This window comes from Rutidosis leptorrhynchoides, chromosome 6 (genome assembly GCF_046630445.1).
Source record: "Rutidosis leptorrhynchoides isolate AG116_Rl617_1_P2 chromosome 6, CSIRO_AGI_Rlap_v1, whole genome shotgun sequence".
In the NCBI taxonomy this organism is placed as follows: Eukaryota; Viridiplantae; Streptophyta; class Magnoliopsida; order Asterales; family Asteraceae; genus Rutidosis; species Rutidosis leptorrhynchoides.
Window position 1 is genome coordinate 372,318,922 of NC_092338.1, and position 14,023 is coordinate 372,332,944.

Here is a 14,023-nt window from a genome sequence, read left to right on the forward strand (position 1 = left end):
GGGTCGAAATTGCACTAAGTGTCAATTGGGTTGGTTTGTAAATCCACCCTAATTGTGTTGTTGTATTTGTGATAATGGAATAGGTACATTCCATCGGCGAGTTGTAGATTATTTGGTAGCATTCATCAAGGCGACAAGGTGAGTGTTAATATCCTATGTGCATATGTATGTGTAGGATAGGTGCAGGTCGGGTGAAGTGGTTCTCGGTTATAGAGCTCACTTCACATATAGGTGGATTTGATGGACTTGTGTAATAGATCCAATTGGCATGGTTGTGCGTTTTGGTTGACCACCTTTGGCGAGGTGCCCACTTTGTGTGTACGATATTACATATGCTTGTGATGTGGATTATACAACCCCAATGGCGAAGGGTAGGTATTGAATTGTGATTGAAGAAGTGGATCACGTGTGGATGCGGATTCATGATGACGCATGTAGTTTCAGTCATCTTATTGAGAAAGTGAGTCTCGTGTAGTTCGGATTCACGATGACTCGTGTAGTTCGGTCATCTTATTGAGGTAGTGATCTCGTGTGGTTGCGGATTCACTAAGGCTCGTGTAGTTCGGTCAACCTCGATGTTGTTGTGGTATTGAAGATAGTAATCTCGTGTGGATGCGGATTTACTAAGGCTCGTGTTGTTCGGCCAATCTTCATGTTGGTAATTGGTAGTCGGTTCCGGTATTGGGTTAAGGGGTTAACCTTGGACGTTTGTATATTGTACATTGTTGTATTGTTGTGATGTAGCTAACCCACTGGGCGTAGCTTATTGGCGTTGTTCACATCGTCGTTGGTGAACTTACCTTATTGTTGGTATTATTAGCTTGATGCTTAGTGATCGTACGGTATGCTTAGCTTAGCATGCCTTTATGCTTGGTTGCTCTGGTATGCGTTATTTGATTACTTATGTGGCGTGTCCATTTTATGCATATATATGTATGTAGTATATTCTCACTCACTAAGCATTAGCTTACCCTCTCGTTGTTTACCTTTTTATAGATTTGCATGGATGCGGTGGCTCGGGTAAGCGTGGGGACTAGTGGACTTGCGTAGTTGCTTAGAAGACGTGCTTTTGGATTTGATTAGGATTGGGTAGCGTATCCTTAATCACCATGCTCGGTCTTCGTTTTTGTGTTAAACTTATATGGTCGAAAACTCGTAATTTTGTACGAAAGTCGTAAAACGGCCGATGTGGGCCTGGTGTCGTAAAACTCTGTTTTATTGTGGAAAACTCTTAGTTTTAATTATTATAACATATTGTGAAAGTGTTTTGGTTTAAAAGTGTCGGGAAGCGGGTTTTTCGCCCTCGTAACTTTGACAAACTGATCAGGAATTTTTAGTACATTTGGATGCCGTCCAAAAGACTTGGACACCGTCCTGGTCTTCACAACTAGATGCCGTCCAGATAACTGGACGCCGTCCAGATGAACTGTGTTACAAAATTTTTTTAGGCGTGTTTTTGGCTGGATAACGGGTTGGGTCGTTACAAGTGGTATCAGAGCATGGTCTAAGGGATTTAGGCGACTTGAGATAGGTGCCTAGACTTAGACTTTTGTGTGTGCTTATTTGTTGCGGGACTTGTAGGTGAACGGGTCAGAACGGGTTATAGTTAGTGCCTTGTTTGTAGGTGGACTAACTAGGATTTTTGGCTCGTATTGTGATGCTATTTTCTTGCGTGTGTTTATATCGCGTAGGATTTCCGTTGTGTTGGTTATATCATCGAGCGAGGCGGGCGTTGTACTAACAAGTTGAGTGTGCGTAATAAGGACTTGCAAACCTTATTACGGGTGCAAATCGTGTCTAACAAGTGATGTACGAAGAGTGTTTAGCAAGATGGGGCGGTGTGGTGCGTGTGATTTTATACGTTCGTGGACTAATCGTTTTGCATTCTTTAGAATGACGACGCAAAACGAGATCGAGACGAATGACGTTGAGTTTAACGCTAGAGTTGCGGCCGCCGTTGCAGAGCAAATGGGTGCGTTTCGAGAAGAAATGGATAGGAAGTATTCTGAATCTCGGAGTAGTAGTGAAATGGAGCGTTTTCATAAGAGCTTCATGAGGACTAAACCTCTGATATATGACGGGAAACCGGATCCTTTGGTAAGCACAACTTGGTTCTCGGATGTCGAAGGGTGTTTTCGTACTATTGAATGCCCTCCCGAGAAGAGGACAAGACTCGCTACTAGTTTGTTGCGAGGTAGGGCGAAGGATTGGTTGGATGATAAGATTGATCTTGTCAGTGGTGAACCGTTTATGGCGTTATCGTGGGACGAGTTTAAGGAGGAATTCTTCGAGGAGTTCTGGACTTCAGCCGATTTGTCGGGATTGCGTAGCGGGTTGCAAAATTTGCAACAGGGTTCTATGGATTTGAATACTCTCAAGACAACCTTTATGGCGAAGGCTCATTTTTGCCCGGAGTATTTGGGGAATGATCGTTTGTTGATGGAAGATTTCTATCGGACTTTGAATGATGACTTGAAGCATAAAATTAGCCGGGGTTACGCGAAATCGTTTGCGGAATTATTCGCTGTGGCTAGAGGTTTCGAGTCGTATTCGCGATCGAAGATGGGTGAACCTTCAAATGAGAGAAGGGTTGTTTCGTATGGTGCTCCGAGTAAGAGGACTAAGGGTCCGAGTGTGAGCATGGGTGGTACACGGACGGGTATATCGGACTCTAGTGCGTCTAGGTGTTACAATTGTGGCTTGAGGGGTCACAAGTCGTGGGAATGTTCGGTGCCAAAGGGGATGGCATGGTGTGCTTCAATTGCCAAGAAGAAGGACATCGTAAGTCGGAGTGTCCCAAGTTAGCGGGGACGGGTGCGGTAGGGAGACGTTAAGGTACGTTTTGTTTAAATAAATATGTCCTTTGATTATTTATTATGTGCCGTTGAGTTTGGATTTGTTAAAAGCCTTGTGTTGTGCATGTTATTGTTATGGGTGATGATATTGCTCAAATACATCATATATATATCTCACAATATCGTGTGAAATACTCTCGAATCAAGGATAGTTAAGGCGGTTTCTACAAGTAATACACAAAGGTATGTAAAGTGTATCAGAAAGTGGTTTATAAAGAGTTTTGGTGAATTATGATCGTTCTATAAGTTGTGATTTCATCATAGTTGATCCCGATACAAGTTATGGTCAAATTAACGCTCTAAAATGATTAAACAAGGCTTCAGATATGTTGGACGCCGTCCAAAATGATTGGGACTCCGTCCAAATGAAGGGAGATCATAAAAAAACGAGACAGTAAAATTCAGCACAACTGGACACCGTCCAGAAATCTGGACGCCGTCCAGCCCTTCACAACTGGATGCCGTCCAGAATTCTGGACGCTGTCCATCCCTTTACAACTGGACACCATCCAGTATCTTGGATGCCGTCCAGAAGTAGGTTTCAGCCTACTTTTGCTTTTTGACCAACTTTAACTACTTTAAAAGTGTATGATTGAGGGAGATACGAGCATATACGAACCAGAGGAGTTAGAAGATGATTTTAGGAGCTATTTTGGAGAACTCCAAGCTCTTTGAAGAGGCTTAAACATCCAAGAATCAAGATTCAACACCTTCTCCATTCAAAATTCATTCTCAATTAGGTTGATTTCTTGTTCTCAAACAATGAATTCTACTTATCATTTGATTGTTATTTTGCTTGTTATCATGATTGTTGGCTAAACTCTATAATGTTTGTCTAGATTAATAACCAAAGTATTGGATGTAATCTTATTGATTGAATGTATCATGTGTGATAGATTAAAGCTTGAATTAAAGAACCATGCTTATTGATGTTAAATCATTTGTATCTAGTTAATTGATATGTTGTTGATAAAGAGAACTCTTGTTGATGTATCATATTGATTTACAATCAACTTGTCTTAGATTGATTGTTTACTAAACCGGGCCAAGGGGGTAATTTAGATCAAAACGATTAGACGATATAGGGATGAATTATGTTGAGCGAACGCAAAAGACAATTGGTATTCAAGTATTTGATCTAGCTAATCAACTAGTCACAAACGAAAAGGTCTAGGTGATAGGGAACCCTCCACTTAGTAATTCTGGTTTGAGTACTTGCTAAAGAGAACTCTTGGCAAGTCGATTTGGGTGATTAGCATATATATCATAGTTATTTGGTTACAAACACGAGAACTATAGAGAAAAGGGAACCCTTGATCTTGTAATCGAGTTTGCGTGTTTACTAAAGAGAACTCTTGGTAAATCTATTAGGTAACTTACACACATATTCATTCAATCGGGTCTTAATAATATAACTTACATCCAATACCGAGGGTAAAATATCTAGATGAACATTTCGTATCTTTGATCTTAAACAAACTATCTTATTTGTTTTCTTTGCACTTGTTTTCATTATATAAACTTAAAAGACCAAAAATATTGTTTTTACTTTTAATCTTCTTTGATTTGGCTAAATCGTTAAATAGCCACAAAAATATAATATCTTGTACCTTTAAGTTTCATTTACTTAGTTAATCATAATATAGTTTCTAATTCTAGTTTGACTAATACAACTGTCCTTGGAACGATACACGGAACTAAACCATTATTTATACTACTACACGATCGGGTACACTGCCCGTTAGTGTGTAACAATCTTTAATCGGTATTTTTCCATACTATTTCATACAACAGATCATATACCACATTTTGCACATCAAGTTTTTGGCGCCGCTGCCGGGGACAGTTTTGTGTCAAAATAGAATTGTTAACTAATTTGTGATTAAGTAGTTTCTTAATTATTTTAAATTATTAATAGCCTTTGATTTTTAAACTTATAGAATCGGTGCGTTTAATAGTTTTGTTAATTGTGTGACTGACAGATTTTAGGTTGCATATGCCACATACCCGAAGTTCAGATTCTCCATTACTTACACCGCTTACAGAACCTGATAGAAAGCTTGGTAGGATCCCAAAAGAAGTACTTAAACTTTTTGAATCTTCATCAAAGCAAAAAACTTTTGATTCAGAATCAAGTACAAACAAGTCAAGATACTCTAAATTTGATGAAACCGTTCATCCTCCAAATTTTGAAATGGAAGGAGAGGCAAGGCAGGTGGTACCAAGACAATCAATGGCGGCCAAGATGAAAGCAACCCGAACTGGAAAAGGTAGTGCCATTACTCCGCCCACAGGTGAGGAAAAATTTGAAATAAAAGGACCTATTCTCCAAATGATTAACAACAGATGTCAATTTGGTGGTGGTCCGAATGAAGATGCAAACGAACATATTCGTCTTTTTTAAGAGATATGTCTTCTTTTCAAACTTAAACCAGACACTGACCAGGCCATATTTTTAAGACTTCTCCCATGGACACTCCACAGGGAAGCACGAAGTTGGTTAGATTCATTGGCCGAGGTTACGATAGAAACTTGGGATGGTATGATGGAAAAATTTCTTAAGAAATATTTTCCAGCTTCTAAGTCCGCGAGACTCCAACAAGAAATTACCCAATTCTGTCAAAAGCCGATGGAAACCTTATATGAAGCCGATGAAAGTACCTGAGATAACTTCGTTCGATTGTTTGGCTTCATCATTGGTCATCAAATAATTTCTACCTCTAGCCGTACCCGCCGCCTTTTCTAACCGCTTAACATTATCATTGCGCAACTAAGGACACTCGGGCCTCTTGTGCCCTTCTTTACCACAATTGAAACAAGTAAATTTGGGTGTGGAAGGTGAGTTGGGGCAATCACGAGAGATGTGACCTTTTTGCCCACAAGTATAGCAAATGGGTACATGACCACCGGAGCCACCTTTCTTCACACTGTTAACATTTTCGGAGCCCTTCTTGTTCCTTTTGTTGGAAAAGCTCGATTGACTCAAATTCTCGAACTTCCTCTTTCCAAAAGTAAAACTATTATTTCTCAACACAAGCGCTTCAAAACCCTTCGCCATATTGAATAATTCATCAAAGCTCTTCACCACGTTCACACTAATTTTCTCTTGATAATTATCATTCAAGATCCTATAAAAATCTTCCTTCAACATCTTATCGTTCCCGACATACTCCGGGCAAAATTGGGTCTTAGACAAAAACACGGATTTGAGAGTGTTCAAATCCATCGACCCTTGCCTCAAGGAACGTAACTCGTCCTTAAGCCTAGTTAGATCGGCCGAATTTCGGTACTCATCGAAAAACTCTACCTTGAATTCATCCCAAGTAAAATCCATGCATTGTTCTTCACCATAAACTTGGATTTTCGCATCCCACCATAGCTTAGCGTCACCCCTTAACATGCTACAACCATACCTTGTCTTCTTATCAAAAGGACATTCACAAGTTCGGAAAGCCCCCTCCATATCGGAGATCCATCGGGCACTCTTGAGAGGGTCTCGTTCACCTTCAAAGGTGGGAGGTTGAGAATCCTTAAAATTCTTATAGAAGAAGTCCCGTCTCCCCACATTATCCTCTTGATGAACGGCCTTCACTTGCTCCTTGACTACATTGACTAATTGCTCGTCAATCGTATCTAGAAACATTTTCTTAACATCCTCGAGGAACTCCGCCTTTTGACATTTAAAGATAGCCTCAATTATGGCCGTGAACTCAACGTCCTCACTCGTACCCCCATTTTCGGTGTCGTGTCCATTTCTCATCTTCATTCTATAAAACGGAAAAGATTAAACAACGAACGAACAAAAGGACATAACACGTATGCATATACGTATACCCCACACTACTCCATCTTACTCAACAATCGTCGTACATTACTTGTTTGACACAATTTGCACCCGTAACAATGGTAGCTAATCATTGTTACGCGAACACGTCGCATTAACTCGCTAGTACAATGTCCATCTCGCTTGATGATTGCTAAACACAACACAATTTAATTAGCACGAGGTTAGTTCACATAAACCAAAGTACTAACAATTCCCGATTTGACCCAAGGTCCTACAAGTCCCGCATAAAAGTGCATACACAATAAAGTCTAAGTCTAGGCACCTATCTCAAGTCGCCTAAATCCCTTAGACCATGCTCTGATACCACTTGAAACAACCCAACCCGTATTCCATACGATAATTTTTTTTTTTTAATGATACACATTTACGCGCCAATAAAATATGTAAACCAATCCACAAGTTCCATTTAAACGTTCAACAATTTAAATGTTTACAAAAGACACGAAGGCCATTAATTAAGTTCAATACAAGTTTGACCCACTACAACGATAGTTTATAATCCAAATGACCCTTTGAGCATGGTTTGGGACTAAACTACCCAAAACGTTAGGCCAACTTTCAAACTTCAACAAAACATCATCAAAGGCCACCTAGTGCCCGATAACCCCTTTGCCCTTATTCGCACCTGCAACTAAAAAGATAAACAACGAGAGGGGTAAGCTAATGCTTAGTGAATGCAATAATTATACATGTTCATATATAACCTACTTACTTGCAATCACTTACACAATACCGTATACAAGCTAGCAATTCGACAATCATGCAAAACATTATGCATATACCAATAACCGCAATTCACATTGAGCTAGCAATAACAAAAGCATATAGTTCGTATTTAAGTATGCTAATGCACAATTCATACAACCATGGTTAACCAATCGTAAATGGAATGGTACTCCAATTTCCCATTTGGTGTTCATAACAATCGTTAGTGCACAACACATATCTCACTAACCCTTGGACAACACATATCCGTTTATAAAATCATTAGTGTACAACACATATAACACTAAATCGGACAACACATATCCATTCATAAATCATTAGTGTACAACACATATAACACTAAATTGGACAACATATACCCGTTCTTAAAACTGTTAGCGTACAATGCATATATCACTAACTTGGATAACACATATCCATTTCTACAAGTAAACATATCATATACGTACATGTATACTTATTCCACTCACCTTGACACAAGGATGATGATTATGCACATCCGAACTTCAAGACAATGTACCTAATTCATTAAGTACACATTCAATACACCAACTAGCGGAATTAACCACATTACACTTACTTGAGCATTTAATGACCCAATTCGCATTAAATGACTCAATCACACCAATACCGCCCTTAAATGGCCAAGACCCGACTTTAACCACTAAAGCTAGTGCATTAAAGTCTACTAACTTCAATTAACACAAACTTAGGGTAATTCATACACATTTCACCCAACTAGGTCAACTAGTACATTTTGACCCATTTTAAATTACTTAGCCTCTCAATCAAGTCAAACTTACCCATTAACACTTCTTCCATAAATCCTAAAGTGTATTAGTGACTAGCAATACCATTTGACACTTACAACCTTAAATCATAAGACCAAAACCCTAGTTTGTGGCCATTAGGGTTTCATTACAACAACATAACCCAAATTCACCCATTTTACCCTCAAATGGGTCATACAAGTCTCTAGTAACCAAAACCCTAGCCATTAACCAATTAAAACTTAAAACATAGAGTTAGAACTTACCGAGACTAAGGAGAACCACTTTAATTCTTGCCCCAAAGATCAACCCTCAATCCTTCCCTCTCAAAACTCACTTTTAATCTAAATGGGTGTTGAGTTTTTGGGAGAGAAAATGAAAGAAAAGGTAAAAGAAAAATGAATTAAATGAACTAGTGGATGAGATTTAATGCTCCCATCAGATCCACATGTGAATTTACCATTTTTCCCCTTAAGGTCATTTAATTTGAGCTAAAGCCGGATTCTGTCCAGCAGGACTGCCGCGGCGCGGCCCATTTGTCGCGGCGCGACATATCAAAGGAAAAATGACCCTTGTTAACCTGACTTCTGATCTGGAAATGCTTGAAATGCTGCGGCGCGGACCCATTTGTCGTGGCGCGGCATAAGACTGCATCTGAACAGTTCGACCATCATAAACAAGTTTCGACTTAATTTAATTTGTACATTCCAAACCCGCTTCCTATTTTCACCTAGCCTTCAACAATAGTCTCACAAGATTTAACGCTAACTAAACCCACGTATAGACTTGCATATGCACACATTATCAAGTATACGTTTATATATATCTATACGTATATTCATACATTTACACATAAGCTAGCGAGTTATAAACGTACGAATGATCAAGTATGTACCTTTCAATACGTACGGGAAAAACGGGATGTTACAGTTTCATCAGTCACTTTAAATGCTAGATGTTCAGCGCTGGTGTCCAACACACTTCCTGAAAAGCTTCAGGATCCAGGTTGTTTTACTATTCCATGTCTAATGGGTGACCTCGACTGTATGAGGGCATTGGCCGATTTGGGGGCTAGTATCAATTTAATGCCCTATTCGATTTACCTTTAATTAGCTCCTGGGGAACTCAAGACCACACGAATGGCTATTCAACTAGCTGATCGCTCTATAAAATTCCCTCGAGGAATAATAGAGAATTTGTTAGTTAAGACCGGGAATCTGATTTTTCCGGCAGACTTTGTGGTTTTAGACATGGAAGTTGCTAAAAGAATACCAATTATTTTGGGTCGACCATTTTTGAATACTGCTAGATGTGTCATTGATGTGTATGACCAGCAGTTGACCCTTAGAATTGGTGAAGCTAGTGCGACTTTTGCAATTGACAAGTCATTAAAATATCATGAATCTTCAGATGATACTTGTTATTTTATGCAAAGCATAGATTCGCATTATGAGTTCTTGCAGGAATTTCCAGAAATCGGATGAAACAGGTGTATACGATTTAGTGGAGATGAAGAATTTTCCATTGAAGAAATGGATGTGATGGCCACTTTGATGGCGAATGGGTATGAACCAACTGAGGAGGAGATAGAACAACTGAACAAGGATAGCGAGTACCGGAGTAAACCCTCAATTGAGGAACCTCCAATTTTGGAGCTTAAGCCGCTCCCTGATCATCTTGAGTACGCTTTCCTTCAGGAAGATTCGAAGCTTCCGGTAATTATTTCCTCACTTCTTTCTAAACATGAAAAAGAACGTCTTGTTTCCTTGTTACAGGCCCACAAACCGGCCATTGCATGGAAAATCCATGATATAAAAGAAATTAGTCCTTCTTATTGCATGCACAAGATCTTGATGGAAGAAAATTTCAAACCAGTGGTGCAACGTCAAAGGAGACTAAATCCTCATATGCAAGATGTTGTCAAGAAGGAAATCATTAAATTGCTAGATGCAGGTCTAATCTACCCAATCTCAGACAGTCCGTGGATAAGCCCGGTCCATTGTGTTCCTAAAAAGGGTGGTATAACTGTTATCACCAATGATAAAGACGAGCTTATCACAACACGAACTGTCACGGGGTGGCGAGTTTGTATAGATTATCGTAAGCTAAACGATGCCATGAGAAAAGACCATTTTCCGCTACTATTCATTGATCAAATGTTAGAGAGACTAGCAGGAAATAGCTTTTATTGTTTCCTAGATGGTTTTTCGGGGTACTTTCAAATTCCCATCTCCCCCAAGGATCAAGAAAAGACTACCTTCACGTGTCCCTATGGAACCTTTTCATACCGCCGAATGCCCTTTGGTCTATGTAATGCTCCCGCAACATTCCAAAGGTGCATGATGGCCATTTTCCATGATATGATTGAAGAATGCATGGAAGTGTTCATGGATGACTTTTCAGTCTTCGGTGACACGTTCGATTCATGCCTTCTAAATTTGGAGAAAATGCTAATTAGGTGTGAGAAATCAAACTTAGTGCTAAATTGGGAGAAATGCCACTTTATGGTTAAAGAAGGCATTGTGTTGGGACACAAAATCTCAAGTTGAAAGGACCCGTCCTAATCCACCTGGACGAAGTCATCAACATTTGGTCCCATTGCGATGATCGGCTCCAAGTAATGTCCTTATATTGAGCAAATGCACAGCGGAAGACTTAATTCGTACCTGAGAATAAACATGCTTTAAAGTGTCAACCAAAAGGTTGGTGAGTTCATTGGTTTATCATAACAATCATTTCAATATGTTAATAGACAACAAGATTTCATAATCATAAACATAATACACTCGCAAGTGTATGTAAAGCATTCTAAGTGGTTGAGCACTTGGTAACCATACTTAACATTTAATCAACGTCGCATATTCCCTTTATTATGAAATATCACTACACCGTACCAAGTGTAGTCACCAAAACGAAGTACTGTGCAACCGTTGAATACTGGTCGTCCAGTCCGGTTGGGGTTGTCAGGCCCGATAGATCTATCAACAGGATTCGCGTTTACAATACCCATGTAAATAGTAGTTACCAAGCTACAGGGAAATATGCTAGTGGTACAACTCAACGTAGAATATATTTTTAAGTACTTGTGTCTATTTTGTAAACATTTATAAAAGCAGCGCATGTATTCTCAGCCCAAAAATATATATTGCAAAAGCAATTAAAAAGGGAGCAAATGAAACTCACTTTTGCCTTGAAGGTATTTAATTCGACTTGGTCTCCGATAGATATCACGAACCTAACCATATATATAATATATCAACATATTTTCTTTTTTTAGTAATCGTTACATATATATATATACTTTTAATACTTTTAATATTTTCTTAGTCCGTAGTTAGCAGTCCGATGTTAGTGGTCCACAATTAGTTGCTTAAATAAAATAAATAAAGACCCCATCGTATTCGTATTGATCAGAATTAATCTCGACCCATGGTACCATGTTGTCAAATGACGTGTTGCGTACATAAAGTACCGTGTTGTCAAATGACGTGTTGCGTACAATCATGAGGTCTTATGATTAATCTTCTTGTGTTGTTTACAGGTGGTTCTGAAATATATAAAATCAAATCATAAGTAATTATATATAAAATATCATATTAATTAGAAAAGATATGATTAATTTACTTTTTCTCCAAATATTTTCGTAGCTAAACTAGCTTCGGATACCCAATCTTGTTTTAGTCGTAGTTTCTTCATTAAAACTCCGTTTTTGTTGGTTCAACTTGCCACTACCTTGGATCGAGTCAAATTTTAAGAATATAAACTGAAAATACCTTAGTTTGTATTCGAAATCATAGGTTATAGGTCAAACTTTGGTGAAACTTATGAAAGTGATCATTTACCATCATAAAAACAACATTTAATGATCATTTTTCTAAAAATACTTACACTTTGAGTTAAACCATGAAATTTTTATGTGTTAACATATTCATAAGAAATATCATTTTTCCAAAACATGAACTTCCAATTCAAAGTTCAAGATGGTTTTTAATTATCCAACCCAAAACAGCCCCCGGTTGCACTCCGACGACGTAGATTTAGTTTTTAAGATGTTCTTTGTAAAACCAAGTTATATCTTGTTAGGTTAGCATATCATTATGATATATTACAGGTCTTGAGGTGTTTTAAAAGTCAAGTTAGAAGGATCTATTTAGTTTGCGAACAAGTTTGAAATTATTCAAACTATGTTCTTGTTGTTAAAATTTTATACCACAAAATAAGATAGCTATATGAATATGAATTGAATAAGATTATGAACAAGGTTACTACCTCAAGTTACTTGGACAAAGTTACTGCAAAATATAAGAAATAATCTTGGAATCAAAGAGTGGTGAAGTTAGATCAAAAGGTTGGAAGTAAACTTCTTCAAATGGGTGGTTATTTTGATATGTTCTTGAAAGAGTTTTCTTATGGTGTTTAAGGCTTGTAATTGAAGCTAAATGATGGGGAAAATGCTTGGAGATGATCAAGTATGAAGTTAGGAGTATTTTGAGAGAGAAATGAGGGTGTAGGTATGAGAAAATGGAGTGAAGAAATGGTGTTCATTTATAAAAACGTTTTTAGTTTATAAAGAAAGAAAAGGATTCCTAATTTTGTTTTCTTACTAATAATTCATACTACTTGACAAATCTTAGTTACCTCATATCTAGGGCAGTAATAATATTGATTAGGATATTGATTTGATGTGTATATACCAATAGTAAATACGTATAGAAGCTGGGTATGATACGGGTACATATACCCTAGATATACGTATAGAAATCTTGAGGAAACGGAACGAGAATTCAAATATAGCTATATTTTGTGAATATACTTATATTGTTTTATGTATTTAAGTCCTTAAAAAGTGATTAAATACATTATATATACGATACATGTATAAGCATTATAGATTATAAGTATATATATCAAAGAATGTTACGTATAGTTATCGTTTTGAAAACTTAAGTTAGTAATTTCAAAATATACTTATAACTCATTGTCATTAGTACACAATGAGATGTTAAACCATCCTTAGATCATGTTAAATATATATAAATACATATATATACACAAACGTATAATTATCGTATGTTATATAGTTCGTGATATCATCGGTCATATTGGACGGTCAAACGTTGTGTAAAACTCTTTTCAAAAACACAAGTCTCAATAATTTGGATTGCTTATCATGTTGGTATGGTTTAATTTATGTAAATATTAATCTCATAAGTATAATTTGGTCGGAAAATTCCGGGTCATTACAGTACCTACCCGTTAAAGAAATTTCGTCCCCGAAATTTGATAGAGGTTGTTATGGATAACAATAAGAAGGTTTTCATGACAAATATAAGGTGATAATGGAGTTTTATCCTCATTGAGTAATGTAGATAAAACGATTCGATTATGCGAAGAATATAAATGAGACTATCGTAAAAGAGTGAGATGAGTAAAATATATTCGTCTTAACCGATGACGTAGTTATGATTGATTTCCGGGATTTAAGGGATTTAAAGAGAATCTTACGTAATAAGATTTGGTTCTTTGGTGATTAAGGAAATCAGGATCTTCTTTGATTATATGCAATAATCTGTTTCGATTGCTCTGTCGGATATTTCACTATAAATTCACCCCTTCGTTTCCTTATTTTCCACGACTCACACCTTCTATTCTTTCTCCCTTGATTCTTACTTTAAAGCATTCATCAATATGCTCCATCCAGTCCTGATTCTTGATATACTCCTAACTTTTATATCTGTCATTCTTCTTTTTCATCTACCACCAGAAGAATCTATTTACTTCTACTATACTCTTGTGTTTATAGTGTTTCTAATTCTCCCGTGTCT